General features: G+C 42.3%; 1 protein-coding gene and 1 long non-coding RNA gene across 20 annotated transcripts in view; one reads left to right on the forward strand and one right to left on the reverse strand.

Annotated features, from left to right (window-relative positions):
• The window catches only part of PPP1R12B (protein phosphatase 1 regulatory subunit 12B), a 206,298-nt gene that overhangs the window by 151,682 nt on the left and 28,162 nt on the right, over positions 1 to 26,454 (reverse strand). The gene's annotated exons all lie outside the window — the stretch shown is intronic.
• Positions 9,453 to 25,823, forward strand: LOC139042559 (uncharacterized). 2 transcript variants are annotated; one of them, XR_011499408.1, is made up of 4 exons: positions 9,638 to 9,898; positions 12,708 to 12,836; positions 17,923 to 18,105; positions 25,386 to 25,823. It is a non-coding gene; the product is annotated as an uncharacterized lncRNA (long non-coding RNA). The 2 variants fall into 2 exon arrangements; XR_011499409.1 differs by lacking the exon at positions 12,708 to 12,836 and having other exon boundaries at positions 9,453 to 9,898.

A 26,454-nucleotide genomic window follows, 5' to 3' on the forward strand; every position in this document is an offset into this window, starting at 1 on the left:
CATATTAACTTGTATTTCTTGCACACTGATACAAGTGTCCAGAGCATGCCCTCTAAGCTTTGTGGTCTTACACAAACCCCCAAATTGTCTCCAGGTGTCAACACCTCAGCTGTGAAACAGGTACAATGATATTATCTTCTGTACAGTATATTAGGATTAATTGTGAAAGTGATTTCTAAAGAACTAAAATGCGTGAGCTGTTTCATCATTATTATAATGTTGGAAACCACTAATTTGCTTATGAATTTTAAAAGAAAATAGTCACAGAGGATCAAAAGCAATTTCTCAGTGGGAAGTTGTAGCTTAAGATTCTAGTCGCTCAACAATCCCTGCTTTGGTGAGAAAGGATGAGGTGACCACTTCAGACTGAAGCGTGTTCTTTCTTTTCACGTATTTTCTGAACGGCTCCAAACAATACGGCAAAGCATGTTTGCAATTATGGATGGGTAGGGAGCCCCAGCCGCCCACCGCGCAGTGACACTTAGGAGAAAGCAGAGGAGCTCTCTGAACAGAGGCTTCAAACCCACGAAAAGCCTAAAAGAAACACTCACACAGAGCAAAGAGACCTGCAAAGACCAAAGAGCTGTCTTAACATATCTGCAGAGTAAAAAGATTGATAAAGGTAATCATTATCAAGGCTTAGGAGGTTCCAAAACAGCTGGGATAACTCAGGACCTAAAAGCAAGTAAGGGGGCCAGGCCAGTGGCGCAGAGGTTAAGTTTGCATGTTCTGCTTCGGTGGCCCGGGGTTCATCAGTTCGGATCCTGGGTGCAGACATGGCACTGCTTGGCAAGTCATGCTGTAGCAGGCATCCCACATATAAAGTAGAGGAAGATGGGCACGGATCTTAGCTCAGGGCCACTCTTCCTCAGGGCTAATCTTCCTAAAAATAAATAAATAAATAAAAGCAAGTAACAATCCTTTTTTAAATGTCTTTTAATCCTCTCCTTTTCAGAAAAAAAAAAGGTTAAAACTTAAGCTGAGAAGCAGTTATCCAGATCAAAAAGGTTTCTATGATCATATGAAGACATTATTTGCTGACGTTTGCACTGAGGATGCACGGGCGTGGCGGGTAGGGTGCTGGAGCCTCAGCCTGAACCAAGGTGGCGCATCCAAGGAGACCAGCACTGTATTCTTCTCCCCACGCACTGGCAGTTAAAAAAGCCAGTTTCACCAAGAATGACCTTGAGGAAGCAGTAAAAATTATTGATTTTATTAAATATCAATCCTTGATTGCATGCCTTTCAACAGTGAGTGACTGAACAGGCAACACGGATAACGCCCGCCGCTGCGCTGGGCACAGGCATCTCGAAGGGGACGCACCGCAGCCATCTCACGGGCAAGAGGAGCCAGCTGCTTTTCTCATGGAATGCGACTTTTACTCAAAAGAACCGACAAATTATGATTATTAAGACTTAAAAATGAACAAGGTGAGCCTGTCACTTCAAAGACAATAACTGGTATTTGTTGCCAATGATAAAATTGGACCAGCCAAGTGGAATTAGCATTTTGGGAAACATCCATCCCATGAGCTTGACAGCCTCCCACTGCTGTCTTCACTGATGAGATCAGCGGGACCACCACCCAGTGGGATCAGCTCAACACAATGAATGTCTTAACATTTGGGAGATCTGCATAAGACAATGAAGCCATGTTTTCCAAATAATCAAGGGCCCTGTGCTAGAATCACGCATGGGCAAAAGATTCATTCAACGTGTCAGTCAGACCACCAGATTTTAACATCATAAAGTAAGAACAGGCCACGACGTGGGCTCAGATTGCACACTGCAACTAACATGTAAGAAACTACAGCTTTTGGAGTTTTAGCACAGCATCCAAGAAGAATATCCACAATTGTCTCATAGCCTACTAAATACTCCTCCCTTTTTCAAACATGGATCTAGATGAGGCCAGATTTCCTTTATATACTTGAATCAAAACAACATATCACAGCAGATTGAATGCAGACATTAAGAGAGATTTTTACAAATGTAAAACAATGCCATTCTTCTCATTATTTTTTGTTTTTGAAAGTATATAGTTATTTTCAATTAAAACACGTGATTTACATTACCATGTAATAGGTTATTGCTATTTTAAATGAATAAGTACATGTTTTTAAATTTCTCGGTAATATACAATAACCCATATGAACAAATGTTCTTTGGAGTCCTGAATAAATTTCTTGAGTGTAAAGGAATCCTGACAGCAAACAGTTTGAAAACCACCATCTTCAATCAAACATACCAAGAGATATTTTGTGGTCAGAACGAGCAACTGTTTAAATACGAAGCTGAGCGAAGAATTCAAGTCAGAAATCTTCTCTTAAGTAGTACATATCTTCACGAGAGAACTAATGGGAACGCCCTCTAGAGTTCAGAGGTAAAACTCACGTCAATCCTGCCATGAAGCAGGGGATGGATGAAAAAAGGCTGATTCACTTTAGACGAAAATTTAATTAGGTAACACTGGTTATAAATGTCATCTTTGTTCATTTTTTCCTAAACCATTGGATACTCTTTTTACAACTACTGAGTTAGCTACACATACCTGCCTAGATTTGATTTGCTCAGTATAATATATCCCTCCACCCTGACCATTTGAGGCCAGATGACTTTTACAACCAATATTGATAATGGTCTCTTCAAGAAGTTGCTCCAAAAACTACATTTCTTCTATGGCTTATGAACTTCCACAATCATTCCCCATTTACTCTTTACTTCTTCACCATGTGAAATATTTCATAAATATTCATAATATTTTAAAATATTTCATAATAATGCTTATCACTAAATTTCTCATCTGTTGCCTGTCCGCCAGTCTGCAATCCCATAGGGCAAGATTTAGCCAACTCACTGCAGAGAACCTCACTAAAAACTGTTAATAAAGATGTCTATGTGAAAGGATGGAAGGGGGTACTTTTCAACAAGGTAGTGAAGTCCAAGGAGAAGAAAGTGCTTTAGAGGTTAAGTACACAGCCCACGTAATAATCAAGTCCTGTATCCAGAAGATCAAATGTGCCATCTTAACCTGTGTTAAGCAGCAGGGTCAACTGCTTCTTGCTTGGTTGCAAAATTTCTTTGGCTCTGAAAGAAGAACAGTCTAAAAGCTTAGTTCCAGTAGCTATGCCACCCCCAGGCAGATTTTTGGAAGCCAGTGTTTTCAAGATCATTCTTTGTCCTTTCAAGATGACACCAGCCAAATTCCAGAGGGCCTAAAATAAGCCCAGCTAGTCCAGGTATCAAAGGGGAAGAAACCTATTTTTTTCTCTTGCCTTCCATCTTACTTCTCTCCCTTCCTTTTCTTAATCTCTTTCACCCCATCATGACTTTAGTTCTCTTCCTTTTCAGCTTCATGATATTTTTGTCTATGAATCTCAAATCCTTGATACAGTATTTTTATAAGAATGACACTGTGAGGACGTTTGAAAGAACAACAACAAGCTGGCCTAATCTGCAATGTAATTTGGCAGATCATCAACCTCCAAATAATCATCTCAGAGAAAATAAAGCAGGCCAATTGTCCAATTATCCCCTACATCCTCCACAAAGAGGACAGTACATTGTTGAAAGCATCACCTCTGGAGTCAGACAGATCCGAGTCTGCATACCAGCTCTGCCAATGCGTATAATCTCGAGTGAGGGATGTAACCTCAGCGTTGGTGCACTCATTGACAGCACGCGAATACCACCTACCCCATAGAATTTCGTGAGGATTAAAGGAGACACACCTTGGAACGGTGCCTGGCACTGCTGTTGTTTTCAAGCCAACAGTTTAACAAATCTCAACTTCCCCAGGAAAAAGCACAAACTGTACCTACTCCTCACCCATCACTGCTCTCCCCACCTCCAGTATCTTATGGGAGGAAGGCGCTTTGGTTAAAAATGTCTTCGAACTAGCAAGATTTGGAGCTTGTCTGTTAAATATGACTTCAGAAAATTCCCTAACGTCCAGGATCCTGCGGGTTCCTAAATTCAGGAGCCATGTGAATAAAAGAGCAGGTACCACGGTTAAGCTGAAGGAGAATCATCCTGGAGAGACTCATCAACAGAGTCATAGGAATTCACTCCAGGAAAGATCTCGGAGTCACTGTTCTCTGGGTTTTTTGTCTTTTTTTTACTCCAGAAGAAGCAATAGGACTAACGCCATGGAGGAGAGACGAATAGTCCCTGAAACCTTCTCAAGTGAATAACGACTAAATTTAGACGCCCTCTGCCCCCTCCGTCTGCAGCTGTGCTGCTGACTCACGCATGGCTGCGGCAGGCAGATGAGCGGATCGCCCGTCCGTAAAACCTGGGCAGGACCAGGGTCTCCACGAAGGGCCTTACTGAACCCTCCAGACACACGGTCTTTCCTTTTCCTCAACAGGCACAGGAGGCTCAACACGCCTTGATGTTACTCATAACAGCACCAGGGAATCCTTCTTTGCATTTAACCCAAGCCCTTCTGCTGTGGCTTATGTCCATTTCCTTCTATTTTGCACTCCTGAAGACACACAGAATTATTACTAAAGTAAAAACTTGTTCTAAGCTTAAGAAAAGGAGATATTATTTACTAGTCCAGAGAGCTATTAGAAAAGTTGCCAGGGAATAACTCAAAGCTTCCTAAAACCAGCATGTCACAGTTCCCTGGCAATGACCCGCTCTCTCCAAGGGAAAATAGTTGATTTTACCAACGAAATAGGGAAAGAGCACTGTGATCTCTCTACTGTACCCAACGCTGCTCTCTCCATATCAAAGGCAAAAGCGGCTTGATCAGTGCCAGGATTAAATCTGGGAGTGCAGAGAAGGCCCTACCAAACAAAGCCGCCTCGTTCCCAAAATAGCCTGCAACTGTCACCGCCACCAAGTGCCACTGGCTCCAAGAGCCGACCTTGCTGCTGTGTCTGAGAACACTGCTCAAACTCCTGCCTTGGCCCCAGAACAGCTCTCTTCCCCACAGAAGCCTGCTCCAGGTGCCAGGGCAGATGATACGCCAGGAGCCATGCTTCGTGCAGCCTAACACCTGCTGGTTGGGGTTGTCCAGCCCACGCCTGCCTTGATTTCAGCAAATTGTGCTGACAAGAGTGTGGGAAATAATGATGCTGGTAATATATCCCCGTTCCGTACCCTTCACTATTTTATTCTTTATCGTCCCCAAATTTATATAATTTAATAGTAATAATTTAAATATAATTTACATAATTTGACATTTATATAATCCCAAAGTTACAAAAATTCAACTTTATGTTGAAAACTCTAAGTGCTTGGAGATAACAGCAAAGAGCATAATTTCTTTCACACGAATATTTACCAGCCAAATGCCAAATCCCCGAATCAGCTGCAGGAACTTCTCAAGTCCTGCTGGCAAAGCGAGAACATGAATCCCACATTGGCAGGAACCTGTGGTTATTCGTTCACTGAGGAACACACACCTAGAACAGCACTTGGCACATAGTAGGCCCTCGACAAACGTCTGTTGAACAAACGAATGAATGTCCCAAAGCATGGGAAGTCATACTTTCTGTACATCCAGTTGATTCTCAGTTATCTAAAACCATCCAAAGATTTCTCTCTCGGCTGCCCAAATGGGTCCCACCAAAATCGTACGGCACTTCCAGGATGGACTGGGCCAGGTCAAGGCCCATATTGTATGCTGCTGCCTCTCGCCTTTCTGTATCATCCATGATCTCCTTCCCATGGGTGGAGTGTGCTGAATGGTGGCCCCCAAAAATACGTCCACGTCCTCATCCCTGAAACCTGTGAATGTCACCTGACTTGGAAAAGGGATCTCTGCAGACACAGTAAGGACCTTGAGATGAGGAGATCATCCTCGATTATCCAATTAGGCCCTAAACCCAATGACAAGGATCCTTATGAGAGACAGACAAAGGGACATTTGAAACAGACAGAGGAGGAGGCAATGCAACCACTGAGGCTAAGGTTGGAGTGATGGAGCCACAAGACAAGGAACGCCCCAGTCACCAGAAACTGGAAGAGGAAAAGAATAAATTTTCCCCTGGAGCCTCCAGAGGGAGTGTGGCCCTACCGCCACCTGGATTTCAGACCTCTAGCCTCCAGAACTTGTTAGATCGTAAAGTTCTGTTGGTTTAAGCTACCAGGTTTGTGGTGATTTGTTACGGAAGCCATAGGAAACTAATACAATTGGCACAGAATAGGGGGTCAGAACCTAGAGCGTCTGCCGCATCTCCATTCCTTGGTGTTAATGAAAATCACAGCAGTGATTGCCAGATGAAAAGTAGTCCAAAAATTAATTATACCACCTTTGACAAGACAATTACATTTAATAGAAAGTTTTAGAAGGTTTAGCCTGAATAGCAAACGCCCTGAAAGACTGGAGCATGGTTCTCACATTAGGCATTCTGCTCAGTGTATTCTGGCTGAGGACTGAAACTGAAACTAGGGTAGCAGTGTTGACTGACAAATTTGCCATGAGACCCAATGTTTCTAACCTCAAGGTCCCCTGGCTCCATGAGGTAGCCTCATCACACGACAAGAACTTATACAAGTAAATCAAAGGTGGTAAAAGGGTCAGTAAATCTGGAAATCTCAACCATCAGCGGCTCATCCCCACGAGATGCCTTTACCGCATCAGTAGTCCTTCCAAGTACCTGCCTCTCCATTCCAGTCATGATGGAGGGAGCTGCTGCTTGAGAGAATCCTAACAGCACTCCACTCCAGCACAACAGGTGCCTCCAGCAGCTGTCAGCCCTGTGCCAAAGACTCACCGCCCCACTGGCACAGACAGCTTGGCTCCAGGTGGTGAGAACTATATCTGAGTATGTACTCAGTGGTCAGGCAGGCTCTGGACACAGATCTATAGCCTTTCAGGAGACAGAGCCAAGAGAGACAGCAGAAGTAAAGAATTTTCCATGGAGCGTCACACTGACTAAGATTTTTGTTCTCAGTAAACTGTCAGATTACCCTCAAGACTGTAAATAAACGTTTACTAACTGGGACCAGAGAACACCTTCCTTTAGTCAAGACCAAGCATCATATTGCCTAAGGGTTGAAAATATTCAGATTTCAACACTATGTTCATTCTGGATTCTGATAAGACCTCCTTTAAATGCCCCGCGCCCTTACCCATCTCCATTCCCCAGGCATCATCCACTCAAAGGAAGAAAAGCCCACTGAGTTGTCTTATAGGTATCACCACGGCAACTTTCCGACTACACCAGGCTATACCCATCCGAGCTAACTCTTGTCCTCAAGGCAGGTTTTTAAAAAGTCATGAAGAAGAAAGAAGATGAAGAAAGGCCCCCCAAAATGGAAGCTGCATCTTCTCAAAGCCCACGATTATTCTTCAAACCTCTACTTCGTTACTCGTTGATAATCCTAACTTTGAGGAACAGTAAATGAGGGCTAGAGATTGTGGTAAAAATCCCACGCATGAGTTTCTCTCAGGTCAACAGTATACACAGCTGAGTCACTCTGACGCTTCTATGAAAAGAAAGCCCTTGCTGAAGTCATCTTCTTACCAATTCTGCTCATAAGAGCTGAGGCAACCTAGGTAATGGAATGAGTCTCCTTAACCGACTTGATCAAAAGAGGTTCCTGGGAAAAAGAATATAACAAAGCTGTGAAAGAAGGAAAGAATGTGGTAGTCGGAGCAATAAGCGTTAGGACTTTTCATTTTACAGACGGAGAAACTAGGCCCAGAAAAGTTAAATGACTTATTTAAGGTCATATATTCAGTTGCAGAACCATCCAAATGTTTCCTACCTACCAATATAGAGGTATCCAAAATAAAGTTCCTGGGCCAGGCTCAAGATACCACTTGGCTCATGGAACATTTTTAATACCTGATACTATCTTCCTAAAAATAACTTTACTTTAGCAAATACAGAGTAAACTGATATTAGTCTGGCTCTCCAATAATTTCATATGAGGAATGTGGCCAATTGGTCGATTTCTCTTGGTCACTCCTGACTAGGCTAAACACAAAGCTCCCACTAAAGTGCTGTGGTTACCACTGTGTTTACCAGCGGGGTCTGGATTAGAAACCTTCCCCATCTTGGCTACCTGTCTTAACCACAGCCCCCAAAGGTCTACTCCACTGCCAACTTGGCATGGAGGGCCAACTGCTGTCCCATGGAGACAGATTTTCCTATTTAACTCCAGATCACTCTGTGCCCATAAACAAGTGTTTCACAAGCCGCAAGAGTACAGCCTGGAAGCTATCGTGTGGGCAATGCTCCATAGCCGTTAAGTAAGCCTTGCAAAAAGGGGGAAGGCAGTTCTGGGATCTGAGCTGGGTAAGGAGTAAAAGCCACAAAGAAATTATAGGAAGATTAAATTCTCAGAAAGTATAAATCAGAGCAGCAAATTTTATCCCTAAAAGGAGATATTAAATAAGAAGTCATTACTTTCCCAGTATATTTTCATCAAGAGTTTTACATAGGCAAAGCTAGTAATATGTTAGCCCATATCACTAACTGGCACGTCTCCCCATGTGTAGAGTCCCACGTGGTAGAAGATACTGGAGAAAGCAGTAATCTAACCCTACCCAGTACAGTGTACTGGTTAAGAGTGCAGACTATGAATAAGACTTCCTGGGTTCAAATCCCAGGTCCACTAATTAGTAGTTTCGTGATCTTAGATCAAGTTATCTCTGCATGCCTCAGTTTCCTCATCTGTAAAATTATCATACCAATCACAGTACCTACTTCACAGGGTTACAAATGAGCTCATGCACCTGAACACATGCAGTGCCCAGCATGTGCTGGTTAAACACTCGTAAGCGTTAGCTGCTGTTGTTACTTTATTACCCTTGTCTAGTCTCTAGGAGTTAGCAGGAACACTCCTTTCCATACAAGAAAGGGTAAAATTATACACAATATAAACATAAAGATAGCAGAAACTCTATGTAAGTTCCAGTAGATGCCAACAGACCACAGTCAGGTTCTTTTAATAAGAGAAGGAAGTAAACTAAAGGTAGGACTCGAGGAAAAGGAAGACGACGATCAGGAGTGAAAGAATGACTCCTAGAGCCGGCAAAGGTAGTCCAGGGGCTGCAGACTGAACTTGACCACGACAGAGTCACTGGCTACACAGGGTTCACCACGTCTACTGTTCGACAGGCAGAAAACTGGAGAAGACGGAGTTAAGTTCCGGATCTGACACTGACTCACTTTACCAAAGAACAGGTTAGGAATTTACCTTAGCAATGTGTTCCTTGACTGTAAAGAGCTTTTCCCACCTACTCATGTAACAAACATTTACTGAGGCCTATACTAGGCCAGACACAGTCCTTAGAGAGAGATGCAGGCACAAAAATGAATAAAACTTTACCATTTAGTGGTGGAAAGAGACACGTAAATGATACATGCAATAGAAATCATCCTCTAATATAAAATGAGAGATATCTACAAAGTGTTATAGTACAAAGTAAGGAGTTAACCAACTTTGTCTGGGGTGACAGAAGGAGGAGTCAGCTAGCGGGAAAAGCAGGGACAAGGAGAATCAGAAGCAAAGGGAACAGCACACAAAGGTCTGTAGGAGAGAAAAAAAGACAATTTTTTGGAATGGTGAGAAGTTTGGCATGCTTGTCCTCAGACCGGCGTGGGGCACACGTGAAAATCTGAATAGGGCTTCATTTGCCATACTGAAGAATTTGAACTGGACCCTCAGGCTACGGGAAACGGAAGGAAGAGAGGCTGTGGTAGGCTGGCAGCAGCAAAGGTCCCTGTGTCCCACAACAATGAGGAGCCCCGACCCTGGAGGCAACGGGGAGGTACTGAGCTGTTCAACTGAGGGAGCGACACTACGGGAAGTGTCTTAGAATGACAACTGCAGCGGGAATACGAAGACTGAACTGCAGGCAGGAGAAGCTCACGGCAGAGACACCACTCAGGAAATTATCATCAAGGCTGGAGGGGACGAGGTCTTGAAGTCAGGTATGGGCCCTGGAGACATGGAGGAGGGGATGGATTTGAGAAGCGTTCCTGAGGTAGAAGGGACAGGGTAGCTGATTAGAATGCCAATAGTGAAAAAGGATAACACAGAGATTTTTAAGAGCTTAGGACCCTAAGTAGACTGTGACACCACTTAGCCAAAGCAGGGACTATAAGGAAATCTAAGAAGTCTTTTCTGTTTCTGATTTCACTCTAGTGCTAATTTCTCTTAAAGCCCAAGTGACTTATATCCAGGAACTACATCTGAGTAGCAAGCTAGCATGTCCTGCTTGCTGCCCTTTCCATATTGAATAATCCACTGTGAGCCTAGGGAAATCAAGGCCAACCAGCCCAGCCTCATGGCTGTGCCCTGCTCCACAGCAAAGCCCTGGCTGGGTGGGTCTCAGGAACGCTGTGCATGGAGCTGGCACAACATCGTTGTACAGGAGCCTACAGAGCAGGGGAACTGAGGTCACAGGACAAGGTCTCAGCTACTCCTGAAATTTCTTTCAAGTCACACGTTACTGACTGCAACGGGGACTTTACAACTCAAAAAGACACCTTCAGTTTTTTTCTCTAAAATTAAAATCTTTGGGATAGAAAAATAGTCAATTAAAACCATTTTCTTTGGCCCATGTGGCATTTCGAAAATAAAGATTTTTCACATTAAAAAAACCCCATATTTGAGACTTTTAAAAAATTAGAGTATCTGGCAATGCTGGGGCCACGGTCCCACAGAGTAACAACGGCTGGAGCTGAGCAGCAGCTGCCTTCTCCAGGCAGAGCACGAGCACCTGATGGCCCACCCACCAGTCTGTCCTGCACTATTAACAACCCCGCCTGCTGTGTTAATTTACAGGACCTGCCCATCCCTGTCAGACATTTACCCACATATTTTATTATGAAAATGTTCAAACATACAGAAACGCTGAAAGAACTTCATCGTGAATACTCACACACCCGTGGCCTGGAGCCCACCACCACAGTGTGCCGTCCCTGCCTCATCACCCTCCACCCCTCCTGCATTCAGCCCACTTCAGACACTCGCACTAACTTCCCCAAACACTTCACCATGCACGTCGTTAACTAGAGCTCAGTACTTGTTTGCAGTTTTATTTTTCTTTTGAAGTAAAATTTACATACAGTGAGAAGCACAAATCGTAAGTGTACATTCAATGAGTTTTGACAAATGTATACACTTGTGTTACCGTGGTCTGTGTCACCTCGTAGGCATGTGGGCTGTGTCCTGAGGCGTCTGACCGCTGGGACAGGGAAATGCTTTTCTACGTTGCTCTGACCTCAACACTGTCGTGGACAAGGAAATGCTGGCAATGAGCAGAAATGCAGCTGACCTCTCTTCAGGTCATCTTATTTCTGCTGGGCCTTAACAGACCAAATCTAGGTATAATCAATTTTGCTGATAATATAAATTCACTATTGGGCTCGAAAGAGAAGATGCTAATGGTTGAGACTTTAGAAATCTAAATAACTTTTTCTTCCTGAAAGCACAAGCTCAACAATATAAGAAACACAGCCAGGGCCGGCCCCGTGGCCGAGTGGTTAAGTTCGCGCGCTCCGCTTCGGCGGCCCAGGGTTTCGACGGTTCGGATCCTGGGCGCGGACATGGCACCACTCGTCAGGCCATGCTGAGGCGGCGTCCCACATGCCACAACTGGAAGGACCCACAACTAAAATATACAACTATGTATTGGGAGGATTTGGGGAGAAAAAGCAAAAAAAATAATACAAGTAATACAGTAAACAACACGAGCATCCCATGCAGAAGTGTCAGACTCCACTCTCCCTGACTAGCTCAGAGCGAGTGCCAAGGTAACAGGAAAGTTTCCGTTATTTACTTGATCAGAGAAAGTATTCCTAAATTCAGGAAGCGATCAGGAATAGCAGAAAAGTAGAAATCTTGTGTTCCAAAGGTAGAATAACGGGCAGAGGAAACCTGAAAGACGGATTCAAAATTTACTGTTAAGTCACAGACGTTCCAGAGCCCAACAATGCAATGGCATCCCTTCTAGAAAATGACAATGAAAAAGGGCCCCTGCCTCCTTCGAAGGTAAGTGCCCAAGCCTCCTGGCGCACTCCGCCGGCAGCATGCTCACAGGCAGGTGAGCCTCGCCAACACACCGCTGCAGAGGCGCCGAGGGCTCAGGAGAGAGCGTGTCACCTCGCTCTTTCAATCTGCCTCAACATCTTGTCTACAGAGTGGCCTCGAGCCCAAGCTCTGAGCAACTGTAGATCTAGGCCAGAGGGAGACAGCAAGTTTCACAACAGAATGAGGGACATCACAAGATCCTGTACAGGCAAGAGAGTCTAACTCCAGTGGCACAGCCCATCCCAGTCTTTCCACAACTGAGAGTCCTAGCTGTAAGACAGAAAGCACCAAGCTGAACCTTCCTTTTATCTCAGGGGTGACATGAGGACACATCAACAAATAGGAAAACAGATTTTTAAGAAGAAAAGTAGCCATAAATCCAAGTACTGCTTTTAACACATGTTCTCTGTGTTATTTCATAAAACAAAGCACATCATGAGGCAGTCCCGTACGCTGATTTAGAGCAGGGTCAGCAAACTTTCTCTGACAGAGCCAGACAGTAAGTATTTCAGGCTCTGCAGGTCACACAGTCGCTGCAGAGTGACAGCAGCCACAGACAATACTGAACCAGTAAGTGTAGCTGTGTTCCAGTGAATTCATGGATACCGAAACCTGAATTTCATGTAAGTTTCACATATCACAAAATATTATTCTTTTGCTTTTTTCAGCTAATTAAAAATGCAAAAACCGTTTTTTAACTTGTAGGCTGGACAAACCAGGTAGTGGGCTAGATCTGGCCTGTAGGCTCTAGTTTGCTGACATCCAAGTTAGAGCACTGGCCAGAAGTCTGAGTTCAAACGCGAGCTGGGAAATTTAATGGCCGTAAGACCCGAGGTAAGTTACTTCCCACTCTCTGCCTCAGTTACTTCATCTTTAAAATGGGAATAACAGTAGTGTTCTTCAGTCTGCTGGGGGACTACATGACATATATGTACTACAGTTGGAACTGACTTGCACAGAGTCATGCACGTTACTCCAGCACTATATGCCATTCCCACAGCAATTCCCCAAACGCGCCACACTTTCACACGCCTCCCCCCACTTACATGGGCCATTTCCTCTGCCTGGACTGCACTTCCCTGGTTAGGGCTTCACTGTGATCTCAAAGATAGTCTGAATATCCCTCCTCCATGAAGCCTGCCTTCACCGGCCTTCTCATCCTGGCAGTTAGTCTCTACCACCTGTGTTTCCAAGTACCTATTCGAGTGCACTGCATTTTACCGCAGTTATCTTTGACTATGGACTTCCCAAACAGACTGTCACCTCCTTTGTTGCAGAGATGATGACTCACTGATTGTATCCCCAGGGCCTAGAAGTGCACTCTACACGCAGAATGCATTCAATGTATATTTGCTTAGTGGTATTACTAACGATGAGAACATAACCTAATACATTATGTGTATCTAGGATAGAAATCTCCTGGTTCTATGACAAACATGTGACTAGAACTAAATATAAAAATAATTTCTAACATCCTATTTTTAGCACAATCAATCATGTTAATATTCACCCCCAGGCACATCCAGTGAGCATGCAGAGTTTGTCCTGCTGCTGGCAGCTGGTAGCAGACACCTCAGAACCCACACAGTGATAATCACAATACCAGCGTTCAGTAATTCAAAAGTCCAGCTCCAACCTCATTTATACAAAATAACCTGTGTTTGGTAGTAGGGGAAAGAGGGGAGAAAACAATGAAATGTGAAATTTCCACCAACATAACACTGTAAATGACAAAAGGCCAGCTCACAGAACGGGGCTCTTTTCTGATCCTGCTCTTAGACTCTTAAGGAAACAGTCAGTGATCAAAAGGCTTCACCAAAGCCACAGGAGAGGTACGTTCTCTCCCCGTGGCAGCATCCTAACTAAAACACAGTTACTTGGGCAACCCAAGGCCCTGCCCTGGCCACTCCCAGCTGGCCAGGGTGTTCTGCCTCTGTGCTCAGACCTCAGCCAGGCAAGCTATGATGCTATGCCAGACTCAGCACTCCCTCCGACAGAAGGTTCCTTGTGTCTGGTGATACGGGGCTAACGAGTACACCTGGATATTGTCTCTTTTTTAAAAAATCAAAGCTGTTTTGGAAGAATACGCTAGAGGGAGAAGGGATTTCAAAGTAACCAAATAATGAACATTTGCTGAAGGGCAATTTAATGTCATCAAAATCCGTCAAATGCCGTAACAACTAAGAAGAGAGTCCAGCGAAGACTCAGATCACAGTTCACCAGGTATACCCTCATGACATGACATGAAAGAGGAGCTTTTCACTTTCCAAGTTAATGTCACATTTGCAAAATCTCAGCTGGTTTCTGTGGAAATGACATCATAATTGCTTTGTCCTTGGGTGTGTAATGCACCGGCCGAGAATTATCAGTTTCTCCAGAGGTCTCTTTCCCTCTTTTAGGCCATGAGATCATACACTATGAGAATTTCCTGAATTTAAGGAACAGAAAACCCAACATACAGAAGATATTTCTCTTAGGACTACGCTAAATTCTTGTCACTGTCATTGTTATTACTATTATCATCATCATCATTATCATCTTCAGTGCCTGGAAATGGCTTCATGTATACTATTTGAACATTGCTGAATTCAGACACCCTCATGACTGTGAATTCATAACATAATTCTAGGCACGTCATATCAACTTTTTTATTCCAATAATACATTACTGTAATAAAGTTGATCAATAGGAATGGGTTTATTGTATTTTAGAGACAGATTAATTTCAATGAAATAATAAAATATAAGTAAATTACAGGGGCCGGCCCAGTGGTGCAGAGGTTAAGTGCGCATGTTCTGCTTTGGCGGCCCAGAGTTTGCCGGTTTGGATCCCGGGTGTGGACATGGCACCACTTGGCAAGCCATGCTGTGGCAGGTGTCCCACATATAAAGTAGAGGCAGATGGACATGGATGTTAGCTCAGGGCCGGTCTTCCTCAGCAAAGAGAAGAGGATTGGCAGATGTTAGCTCAGGGCTAATATTCCTTAAAAAAAAAAAATCTTCTATAAGGAAATTATAATATAATTCTTTCTTTCGAAATACTCAAAATTTAAATATATTCCCATAGGTCTTCCCAAAAGTCCTCTAAGGAAGGGAAAGGTATGATAACAATGGTGATAGCAGCCGAAGTTTTTTGAGGACTGTTTGAAGCTGGGCATGTGGACAAGAGATGGGAAGAGAACAGAGTGGAAAGAAGTCCTAGCACCAAGCTTTGAGAAATTCCAGCATTTAAAATCCATGTAGAAAAGGATGTACAAACCAGGAAGGTGCAACCAGAGAAGGAGGAAAAAAAAAAACAAGAGAAATGTATCATGGAGTCATAGGATAAAAGGGTTTCCGGAAGGAGAGCGTGGCTGATGCTGCCGACAGTCAAGGAAGATGAAGAAGGGAGACGTCAGAATTAGCGGGCTGAAGGGCACGGACGGCCTCAGCAAGAATGCTTCAATGCCGCAGTAAGGCAAAGGCAGAGAAATGGAATAAAGAGTGAAGGGACAGGAAAGCATTGCTAAGTCTTGAAAAACACGGCTAAGAAAGGGAGGAAAAAGACAAGGTGATAAAAGAGGCCAGGAAGGGCCCAGGGGATTTTGTTATTGTAAGATGGAGGAGATCCGCGCATGTTTAATGACATGTGGAAGGGTGCCAGTGAAAGGGAAAGTTGGAGAGAGACTGAATAGTGTCTGGTTGCCGAGAAAGGTTCCAAAACAAAGACAGAAGGATCAGACAGGAAGAACACCTTGCCACTCCAAGAGGGAGGAAGGAAGGAAGGAAAAGAGAATGCTTCTGACAAAGGCAGGGTGGTTTGCAGGTGAAAAGTTAAAGAAATTCTAATCTAACTTCTCTGTTTTCTATCTTATCTGCGAAGTAGTAGTAATAATCATAACAGTAACAGAGATGGTGGTAGGAGTAATATTTTTTATTATATTAAATATTAATAAACACGTTATGGTAACTATATGATTACTATAGTACTTATATAATTAATAAATTTTAAATATTACTAACCAGCTAATATTTTTGAGTACTATGGGTTAAGCACTGTTCCATACATTAATTCATTTAATCCTTCTAGCAAGCTTTTAAGATGGATATTATTATTGTTTTCATTTTTAAAAGGTTAAGTAATTTGCCCAAGGTCACACGGCTAAAAACTGAGAAGCCAGCATTCAAACCCAATGAGTCTGCCTCCAGAGCCTACGCTCTGAACCACTGCATCACACATACAACTCTCAGTGTAGCACCCTGAGGGTCCCTAGAGACTTTACCAGGTCTCATGTTAGAGCTCTTTAAAGAGCTCTTTTTGGTGCATGATGGAGACAAAGGCCAGATCAGAGGTTTTGTGCAGTGGGAAGCAAGGCGGTAGGAGGTGACACCACCTGTTGAGAAAAACGGAGGAAGTACAGTGGTCAGAGCACCGGTGAGGAGAGTAGAGAAGTATGAAACGACCATTTCAGGGAAAGAAGTAGTGAGCTGACCAGAGAAACATAATAGAGTTTCCAGAAAAAACAGGCTATTTGAGGGGCCAGCCCCATGGCCAAGTGGTTAAGTTCGGGCACTCCGCTTCAGCGGCCCAGGGTTTCCCTGGTTCAGATCCTGGGCGCAGACCTAGCACCACTCATCAGGCCACGTTGAGGCGGCGTCCCACACAGCAGAGCCAGAAGGACCTACAACTGGAACATACAACTGTGTACTCAGGGGCATTGGGGAGAAGAAGGAAAAAAAAAAGAAAGAAGATGGGCAACAGATGATAGCTCAGGTGCCAACCTTTAAACAAACAAACAAACAAAATGGGCTATTGGAATTTGGTGACCATGAATGTAAACTGGTAAAAATCTGCACTATTTTGTGATTTTTCAACCACTTAGGTGGAACCAGAGAGAAATCAGAGTTGGGTTCATCCAGGGTTAGGACTTGGCCAGATAAATTCAAAAATCTCAGAGAGGTAAAAGAGCTTAAGGTTCAAGGAAAGCGTTACTAAAGTGCACAGGGAATCTAAGCAAGATAAGAAGGAAAGCTGATAAACTCGGAAGAAAGGAGATGAGGTAAAGAACTGGAAGGCCTGATGAGAACTTGGTTATAAGGGGGTGACTGAACTAGCAATTACCTATTATCATCAGAAAGCCAGAGGCTTAGAGGAGTGGCTCAGGGGAAAACTGTGTCATAGGTGTGACTGTGGAAGTGGGTGACAGAGGACGTCACCCCAAATGAGGAAGCTGAGAAACTATGAGGCCAGAGTGTCGAAGCCCTGATAGCAACGAGATGGAGAGGACACTGTGAGTTGTCTCCGATGAATGAGGGGGGAAGAAGGTGGCACAGCCAAAAGGTGCGAGCATCAGAGGAGCAGAAGGCATTCTGCTTTCACAGGAGGGTATGGAAGTAATGCTCCAGAAGCGACAATGGGGAAGCACAGGGACACTAATCCTACTTCCTGACACTGGGTCACGTGCGACCCCTGAGAATAAAACCACTTGAGAGGGCTCACACCTACACAGTCGAGACCCAGCGCTCTGGGCTCCGAACTCCCAGCCCAGGGCTCTCACCACTACCCGGCTATACCACAGTCTTTTTCTTCAGAGAGATTTTTTTAAGTAATGCAGTAACACAAGAGTATATTTTTATTGTAAGAGTCAAAAAAATGGAAATTACCCACAGTTTGGTGTATCTCCTTCTAAAATGTTGTCTAGACACTTATATACTTATATAAGGACATGTTTTTATATATCTTTTAGGATTTTTAAAAGCATAAATGGGGACACATTATATGTATTACTTGTGTGTTTTTCTTTCTATTCACAACATTTTTATAGATCTCCCATGTTTAGTGCATGTCTATGTAGGTCTACTTTTTTTTTTCCTTAAAGATTGGCACCTGAACTAACAACTGTTGCCAATCTTTTTTTTTTTTCTTCTTCTTCTCCCCAAAGCCCCCCAGTACGTAGTTGTACATTCTAGTTGTGAGTGCCTCTGGTTGTGCTGTGTGGGACGCCGCCTCAGCATGGCCTGATGAGCGGCGCCATGTCAGCGCTCAGGATCCAAACCAACAAAACCCTGGGCCACCAAAGCAGAGCGCGCGAACTTCACCACTTGGCCAGGGGGCCGGGCTCTAGGTAGGTCTACTTCTTTTATTCATACTGCAAAAGATTTCCATACTATGAATATATAACTTATTCCCATTTATATAAATTTAGGCTTTTTCTAATTTTTCGTTACTATAAACAATGAATTAGAGAACATTTCTGTACAAACATCTTTCTGCACATGTGCCAGCATAAGGAAAGAAACAAAACTTGGGGGTCAAATAATTTGCATGTTTTTTATAAATTCTGCCAAACCGCCTTCTGAAAAGGCTTTACCCATTTACAAGATAGTGTTTAAAGTGTGCCAGTTCCTCAATTCCATACCAATATCCATGCTTGACAAAACCAATTTTTAAATTTCTATTAAAGTATTGAACAAAACTAATCAGTGTTTCCATTTGCATTTTGCTGATTAATAATGAAAGAAGGCAGTTTCTCATACGTTTACTTTTTCATTTTAGAACAGCTTTATTGAGATACAATTCCTATACCACACACCTCACCCATTTAGGTTATACAGTGTCACGGCAGGCTTACTTTTCAGTGCTTCTAGTATAGTCACAGATAAGAGAATCCATCACTGCAGTCAATTTTAGAAAATTTTTGTCACCTCAAAAAGCAACTCCATACCCTTTAGCTGTCACTCCCCTCCCTCCCACCCCTAGCCCTAAGTAACCACTAATCCACTTTCCATCTCCATAGATGTCCCTATTCTGGATTGCATATGAATGGAATCATATGATACGTAGACTTCTGACTGACTGCTTTCACTTGGCACATGTTTTCAAGGTTCATCTAAGTTGTAGTATCTATCAGTGCTTCACTCCTTTATATGGCCAAATACTATTCCACTGTAGGGATCCACCACAGTTTGGCTATCCATTCATACGCTGATGGACATTTGGGTTATTGCCACCTTTTGGCTATTAGTGAACAACGCTGCTGTGAACATGCGTGTCAGGCTTTTATGTGGACATGTTTTCATTTAGCCAGGGTATGGACCTAGGAGTGGAATTGCTGGGTCATGTGGTGACTCTACGTTTAATTGTTTGACAGACTGACAGACTGTTTTCCAAAGTGGCTGCACCATCTTGCACTCCCCCAGCAGTGCAGGAGAGCTCCAAGTTCTCCACACCCTCACCAACACTTGTTATTACCTGACTTTTTGATCCTAGCCATCTGACACTGCTGTGAAGTGATATCTCATTGTGGTTTTGATCGCACTTTCCTGATGACTAATAGTGTTGAGCATCTTTTCATGTGCTTATCGCCCATTTGTTTATCTTCCTCGGAGAGATGCCTATTTAGATCCTTTGCCCATTTTTTAATTGGAATATTTGGATTTTTATTATTGAGTTGTAAGAGTTCTTTATATATTCTAGATACAAGTCCCTTGTCAAATATACTATTTACAAATTTTCTCCCATTCCATAGGTCGTCTTTTCTCTTTCTTGGTGGTGTCCTTTCAAGCATTAAAGCTTTTAATTTTGATGAGTTCAAATTATCTATTTTTCCTTTTTTGGGTTTCTCATGCTTGAGTTGTCATATGGAAGAATCCTTTGCCAAATCCAAGGTCAGAGATAATATTACCTCTTTGTTTTCTTCTAAGAGTTCTATAGTTTTAGCTTTTACATTTAGATCTTTGATCTATTTTGAGTTAATTTGTACATAATGTGAAGAAAAGGTTCAACTTCATCTTCTGCATGTGACTAGCCAGTTGTGACAGCACTTTTTGTTGAAAAAACTATTCTTTCCTGAGTGAATGATCTTGGCACCTTTGCTGAAAATCAGTGTTACCAGAGATGTACAGGTTTATTTCTGAACTCTCAATTTTACTCCATTGATCTATGTCTATCTTTGTGCCAATATCAGACTGTCTTGATTACCACACTTTGTAGTGAGTTTTGAAATCAGGAAGTATGAGCCCTCTCACTTTGTTCTTCTTCTTTTCAGGATTGTTTTTGCTATTCTGGGTCCCTTACAATTCCATATGGATATTATCTTATATGTTTATTAACCATATAAATAACTGCCCATTCAAAGCCTTTCCTCATTTTTCTTTTGGATGGTTAAATTTTTTAAATTGCTTGTATGAAGAACTCATTACTCTGGATATTAATCCTTTGGTCATAAACCTTTTTCCTAGTCTGTCAAGTGTCCTTCAACTTTTTTTATGATTGTTGTGTGTGTGTGTGAGGAAAACTGGCCCAGAGCTAACATCTGTTGCCAATCTTCCTCTTTTCTTTTGAGGAAGATTGTCACTCAGCTAAGATCTGTACCCATCTTCTTCTACTTTGTATGTGGGATGCCGTCACAGTATGGCTTGATGAGCGGTGTACAGGCCCATGCCCGGGATCCGAACCTGTGAACCCCAGGCCACTGAAATGGGGCACGCAAACTTAACCACTACACCACCAGGCTGGCCCCTTATGATGTCTTTTGTCACACAGAAGTTCTGAGTTTCAATTCGCTCAGGAAACCCTCTCCCTCCCACTGCTTCCTTGATTCCTAGTTATAAAAATATTCAACTGTACTTCCTTCTAAAACTTACTATGTTTTAAAATATATATATATATTTTGCTCTTTGATTCTTTCGAACTTATTTTCACTCTATTTCTATATATTCTGTGGTTATTCTATAAATGACCACCCTATTTCTTTCATTGGTCTATTGGTCTATTCCTGTGTCAATACTACAGAATTTTAATTACTTTACTGTACTATGTTTTGACATCTGGTAGGTCAACCTACCTCACTGGGCTTTGGAGGATTTCTTGGCTATTTCTGAAGATTGATTCTTTCAGATGAACTTCAGAATGAGCTTGCCAAGTTTCCAAGGAAATTCTGATTAAGGGCTATACTTATTTTATTAAAAAAACAAAAAACAAAACCATAATAGTAAACACAATGGACCCTACTACGTGCTGGAAACTATTTTAAGCCCTTTTATTATTAACATGTGGCATGTTAACATGTAAGATTAGCTGGTGCTCTGGGAAATCGGGTGGTCTAGTACCAGTTATGTAAGATGTCTCATTGAGTTTTTACTTAAGTCTAACAACTCTACGAGGTAGTTACTGCTAGTGATTGGTATTATTAAGAAATTGAGATGACACAGTACTTACTGAGTATTTCTATCATTGTCTCCATTCATTTAGGCTTTCTTTCATGTTCTTTAATATATTTTCTTTCTGTAGGTCCTACACATTTCTTTTTGGACTTTTTTTTTCCCCTTCTTCTTCTTCTCCCCTAGGCACTCCCCCAGTACACAGCTGTATCTTCTAGTTGTAGGTCCTTCTGGTTGTGCTGTGTGGGACACCGCCTCAGCCTGGCCTGATGAGCAGCACCATGTCTGCACCTAGGATCTGAACCAGCGAAACCCTGGGCCGCCGAGGCAGAGCACGCAAACTTAGCCACTCAGCCAGGGGCTGGCTCCCTTCGGTTTATTCTTAAGTATTTTATGATTTTTTTCCATTGCTTCATTATTCTTAAGTATTTTATGATTTTTTTCATTGCTGTTCACATTTCATGTGAACAGGATCTTCTTTCCCATTACATTCTTAAATGTATATCTATTATATTCCAAATAATGGTTTGGAAAGCTATTTTGTATTGACTCGAATTATTTTTATACAGATTTTTTTCTGAAATTTCATTCATCTTAGAATTATTTTCCTTTTGCACAAGGGCTAGTCTGAAACACAGCTGATCTCACACACTGTACAACTAACTCGCACACGCTCTCTCAGTGGCACAGGAGTCAGACTTCCCTGAAAGGTAGTTACACCTCCACCTTTCCCACCTTTGCTGCTCAAGGTCACCCTACAACACTAGGTGAAACTTCCAGTGCATCTAGAAAGCAGTCCTGTCACACAGCAGGCTCTGAGCTAGACGATCAAATAGTCAAATCTGAAGAGAGAAGCAGAAAGGTATCAAGATATTTAGAGTTTGTTTTTAAACAGTTTAAGCACTGATGTTTTAGAAAAATCACTAAAGAATCCTTTTCTACCTCTAAGGGAATCATAAAAAATTCTTGTACCACTGAAGCATTAAAACTAAGCCAAGTTTAAGGAGCAGCCAAATAGCTGGCACTTTCAAGCTGTCTTTTGAATTACAGCCACCTAGTTAGCAACCTCAGAGATTAACTCAAATAAACCTTAAATAGCAGTACACCAACACTGACCTCTCTCCCCAGCCTTTTAGAGTACCAAGGTCTTTACTCAATTAAGAATTAGGCCAAAATTTTCCCTTTATCTTTTTGAGACCAAGTTTCACCTTTCCTGCTATGCAAAATTTTCTGAAAACTCAATGAGACATCTTACATAACTGGTACTAGACCACCCGATTTCCCAGAGCACCAGCTAATCTTACATGTTAACATGCCACACTGACAGACTTCTACAACTTAAGGCTGAATGGCAAAAACCAAGGGCTTAAAGTAATTTAACATATCTGATTTCAAAAGCTACGGTAAAGGCCAAGAGCAAAGCCGTTTTCCAGGCTGGCCTAGAGAGCCCTGGAAAGACCGCAGGAAGCACCAGAAGGGCTTCTGACACCGAACCACCTGAACATGAACATCCTTGGCTACACTTTCTCAGTCAGTAGACTAAGTCTGGATTGGCACTGAATGTCCTCTAAAACATTCTTCTCCCCTAACTGACTCCTATTTCACTTCTTCCTTCCTTTTTGTAAAAGAATAGGATGTCATGAAAAGTTGTGTAATCCCATTCTTCTAACTGCCGCTTGGCAAAGTCCTTAGGCAAACATTTGCCTAAATATGTTCTCATGAAAATGGTCCTCATGAAGACCAGTATACTACAAAAAGCAAATAGCAGTAAGATAAAGATATCACCCTTAAAAAAATAAACACCTTATCACGGTGTTAGCTACAACAGCACTTAAAGCTCACTCTCAATTATCCAGTGTCTTAAATTTGCCCAGATCAAAGAAAATCAACAGAACACACTAAATACACAGGAACCCATTTTAAGTAGATTTACATATACATTTCTGAAGTTAGCCTTTTCAAAGTTGCAGATCTTATAGCCTACTGTAAAGCTCCCCTCTCCCCATCACTACAGTTCCTTCCCTCTGTCAATAAGCCTTTTGAATAAAGTCTCTCCTTACTGGGGAAAAAAAGACTCTTGGAATAATCATAATCATTTAAACCACAATACTAACCAGAGGGATAAAGGTGGCAATTATTACATAATTAAAATGGAAAATACATTTAAATGATCTAAATTTTTTTCCCAGATGAGAGAATTTTCACATTAATAAAAAACCAAAACATCTAGTAAAACATATAAAACGTCTTCCACTAAGAACAAAGCACAGGGGAGAAAAAAAGCTGCTGCTGCACGAAGAAGAAAGCGGTGGGGGTCGGGGAGGCAGCGGAAGATGCGTACGGTCTCGATAATACGCACACTGAGTAGTCCCAACACGACCGTTGAGACTCGGTGGTCTCACGCTGACGAAGGTCTTCTCCAGCAGACCTGGCCGTTCTCTCTCTGATCGTCATAACCCTTATTATGTGAAGGTAGTCATGCACAAACCCCAAACATCAAGCAACATGCTCCTTGGGCCTTGATATTTTGCAGCTAATCACTAAGAAATCTAGGCAGCAATAGTCAGTAGCCATTTAACAGACAGCATTACACTGCTGGCACTGTCTGAGAACAGTAAGTAACAGACTTGAGAATCATAGCAGTTTTGACCTGAAAAGTCAGTGATACAAAAAATCTGACAACAGCAAGCGTGGATGAAAATGTGGAGCAAGAGGAACTTTGATATACACTTGGAGGCAACGTAAATTGGTACAGCCAGTAATCTGGAATAGCACTATCCAGTGAAGATGCACAAACATTTGATCCTTCGCATAAATCCTAGAAAAACTCTAACACATTTACACATGGAAGGAACCACGTATGAGAATGCTTACAGAAGCATTACGAGTTTTTGAATTGTGTTTTTATAACATCTTCACAGGGATGTAATTCACATACCATAAAATTCACCTTTTTGGGAGGGGAGGATTAGCCCTTAGCTAACATCTGCTGCCAATCTTCCTCTCTTTTTGCTGAGGAAGACTGGCCCTGAGCTAACATCTGTGCCCATCTTCCTCTACTTTATGTATAGGACGCCTGCCACAGCACGGCTGGCCAAGCGGTGTGTAGGTCCATACCCGGGATCCAAACTGGCGAAGCCCAGGCTGCTGAAACGGAACCTGCGAACTTAACCGATGCACCCCTGGGCCAGCCTTTTTAAAGTGTACACCTCAGGGGTTTGTAGTACATTCACAGAGTTGTGCAACCATCACCACCATCTAATTTCAGAACATTTTCATCACCCCAAAAAGAAACCCTACACCTACTAGAAGTCACTTCTCATTCCTCCCTCTCTCCAGCCCACAGCAACCACTAATCTACTTTCCGTCTTTGCAGATTAGCCTATTTTAGACGGTTCACACAAATGAAATCAATACACAGCTTTTTGCATCTGGTTTCTTTTAGTTAGCATGTTTTCATAGCTCATCCATACTGTGACAAATATCAGTACTTCATTCCTTTTTATGGCCAAATAATACTCCACTGGATGGATATTCCACATTTTGCTTACCCATTCATCAGCTGATGGACATGTAGGTTGTTTCCAATTTTTGGCTATTATGAATAATGCTGCTATCAACATTCATGCACAAGTTTTTATGTGGACTATGTTTTCAATTATCTTGGATATATGCCTAAGAGCAGAACTGCTGGATCATATTGTAACTCTATGTTTAACATTCTGAGGAACTATGAGACTGTTTTCCAAAGTGGCTGTACTATTTTACAATCCCATCAGCAATTCTGAGGCTCCGATTTCTCCATATTCTCACCAATATATGTTATTGTCCATCTTTTTATTAAACCATCCAAGTGGGTGTGAAGCAACACCTCTTTGTGGTTTTGATTTGCACTTCTATGTTTCAATAGCAAAACAAACAAACATCATCACCATTCCAAAAACAACTTACATGTCCATCAACAGCAGAAGAAAAAGAAATTTTAGTATAACCATACGTTGGGCTACCACACGACAACGTGAAGCTGAGTAAGTTAGTGTCACATGTATCAATGTAAAGATGAACGTGTGTCAACACAGGGAAGTCTTAAACTTTAATATTAAATTCTAAAAACCACAAGCAAAAGGATATGTATAACATGACGCCATTTATATAACTTTAAAAACATGTAAAACAAACATTTACGTGAGGTAAAAAGTAGAAAGACTTGTTCAACAGCACTGCTAATGGTCTATTTCCTAAGATACACAGGTGTTTGTTCCATCACCCTCTGCGACGTTTGAAAGAGTCAGTCAAGAACTGCCAGTCAGGAGAGGAGCGCCTGCCCGTTCCGGCCGGCCCTTCTGCGTGCGGTGCGTCACCAGCAGGTGTACAACCAGAGCAACAGACGGGGAAACAACCGAATAGTCAGATGGCAACTCATAAGCCTTCTCAGTTTAATAAGAAAGAATTTCACAAAGCAACAGGGCTTCCTCTTACCTCAAATTCAAACCCTAGTGGAATCTGTTAGCCCACAGTTTTTAAAATATCAACAACTGGAAAAATATAAAAAATTGACTGCTTCAACCACGTGCTTACACAGCTAGAAGGTGTCAGCTGTGACCCAGGAGGAGGGCTGTCCCTCGGTCTTGGACTCTCCAGCCTCCAGAACTGTAAAAAATAAATCTGTTGTCAATAAGCTAAAAAACAAATAAAATAAAAATTAAAAACTGAAAATTTTTAGTCACTTGTCCCGCATGAGAAGAATATAGTGACAGAGCCAGCTCAGGTGGCCTAGTGGTCAAGATCTGGTGCTCTCACCACCATGGCCTGGGCTCCCTTCCCAGTCGTGGAACCACAACACCCGTCTGTCAGTTGTCACAGGGTGGCAGCGGCTCACATGCAGAACTAAACTAACAACTACGATACACAGCTATGCACTGAAGCTTTAAAAAAAAAAAGAAAACGACAATTTCATTTTGTTCTATAATTATCTCTTCATAAGGAAATCAGTTAAAAAAATTCAGTGGATCAATAAGATATAAGCATTATTGATATCACTACTAAATAACAGTATTATAAGCACAACCAGAGGCACTCACAACTAGAATGTACAACTACGTACTGAGGGGCTTTGGGGAGAGGAAGAAAAGAAAAAACAATCGGCAACAGATGTTAGCTCAGGTGCCAATCTCAGGAAACAAAAAAAGAAAGAAAAGAAAAATAATAATAGTATTATAAAGTACTCTTGGATTTTAGATACACATTTCACAATAAAACTTTTTAAAGTTCTCAAAGAAACTCATTTCCCCTACATAACATGCTTTGTAGTT

This window comes from Equus asinus, chromosome 30, assembly GCF_041296235.1.
Source record: "Equus asinus isolate D_3611 breed Donkey chromosome 30, EquAss-T2T_v2, whole genome shotgun sequence".
Lineage (NCBI taxonomy): Eukaryota > Metazoa > Chordata > Mammalia > Perissodactyla > Equidae > Equus > Equus asinus.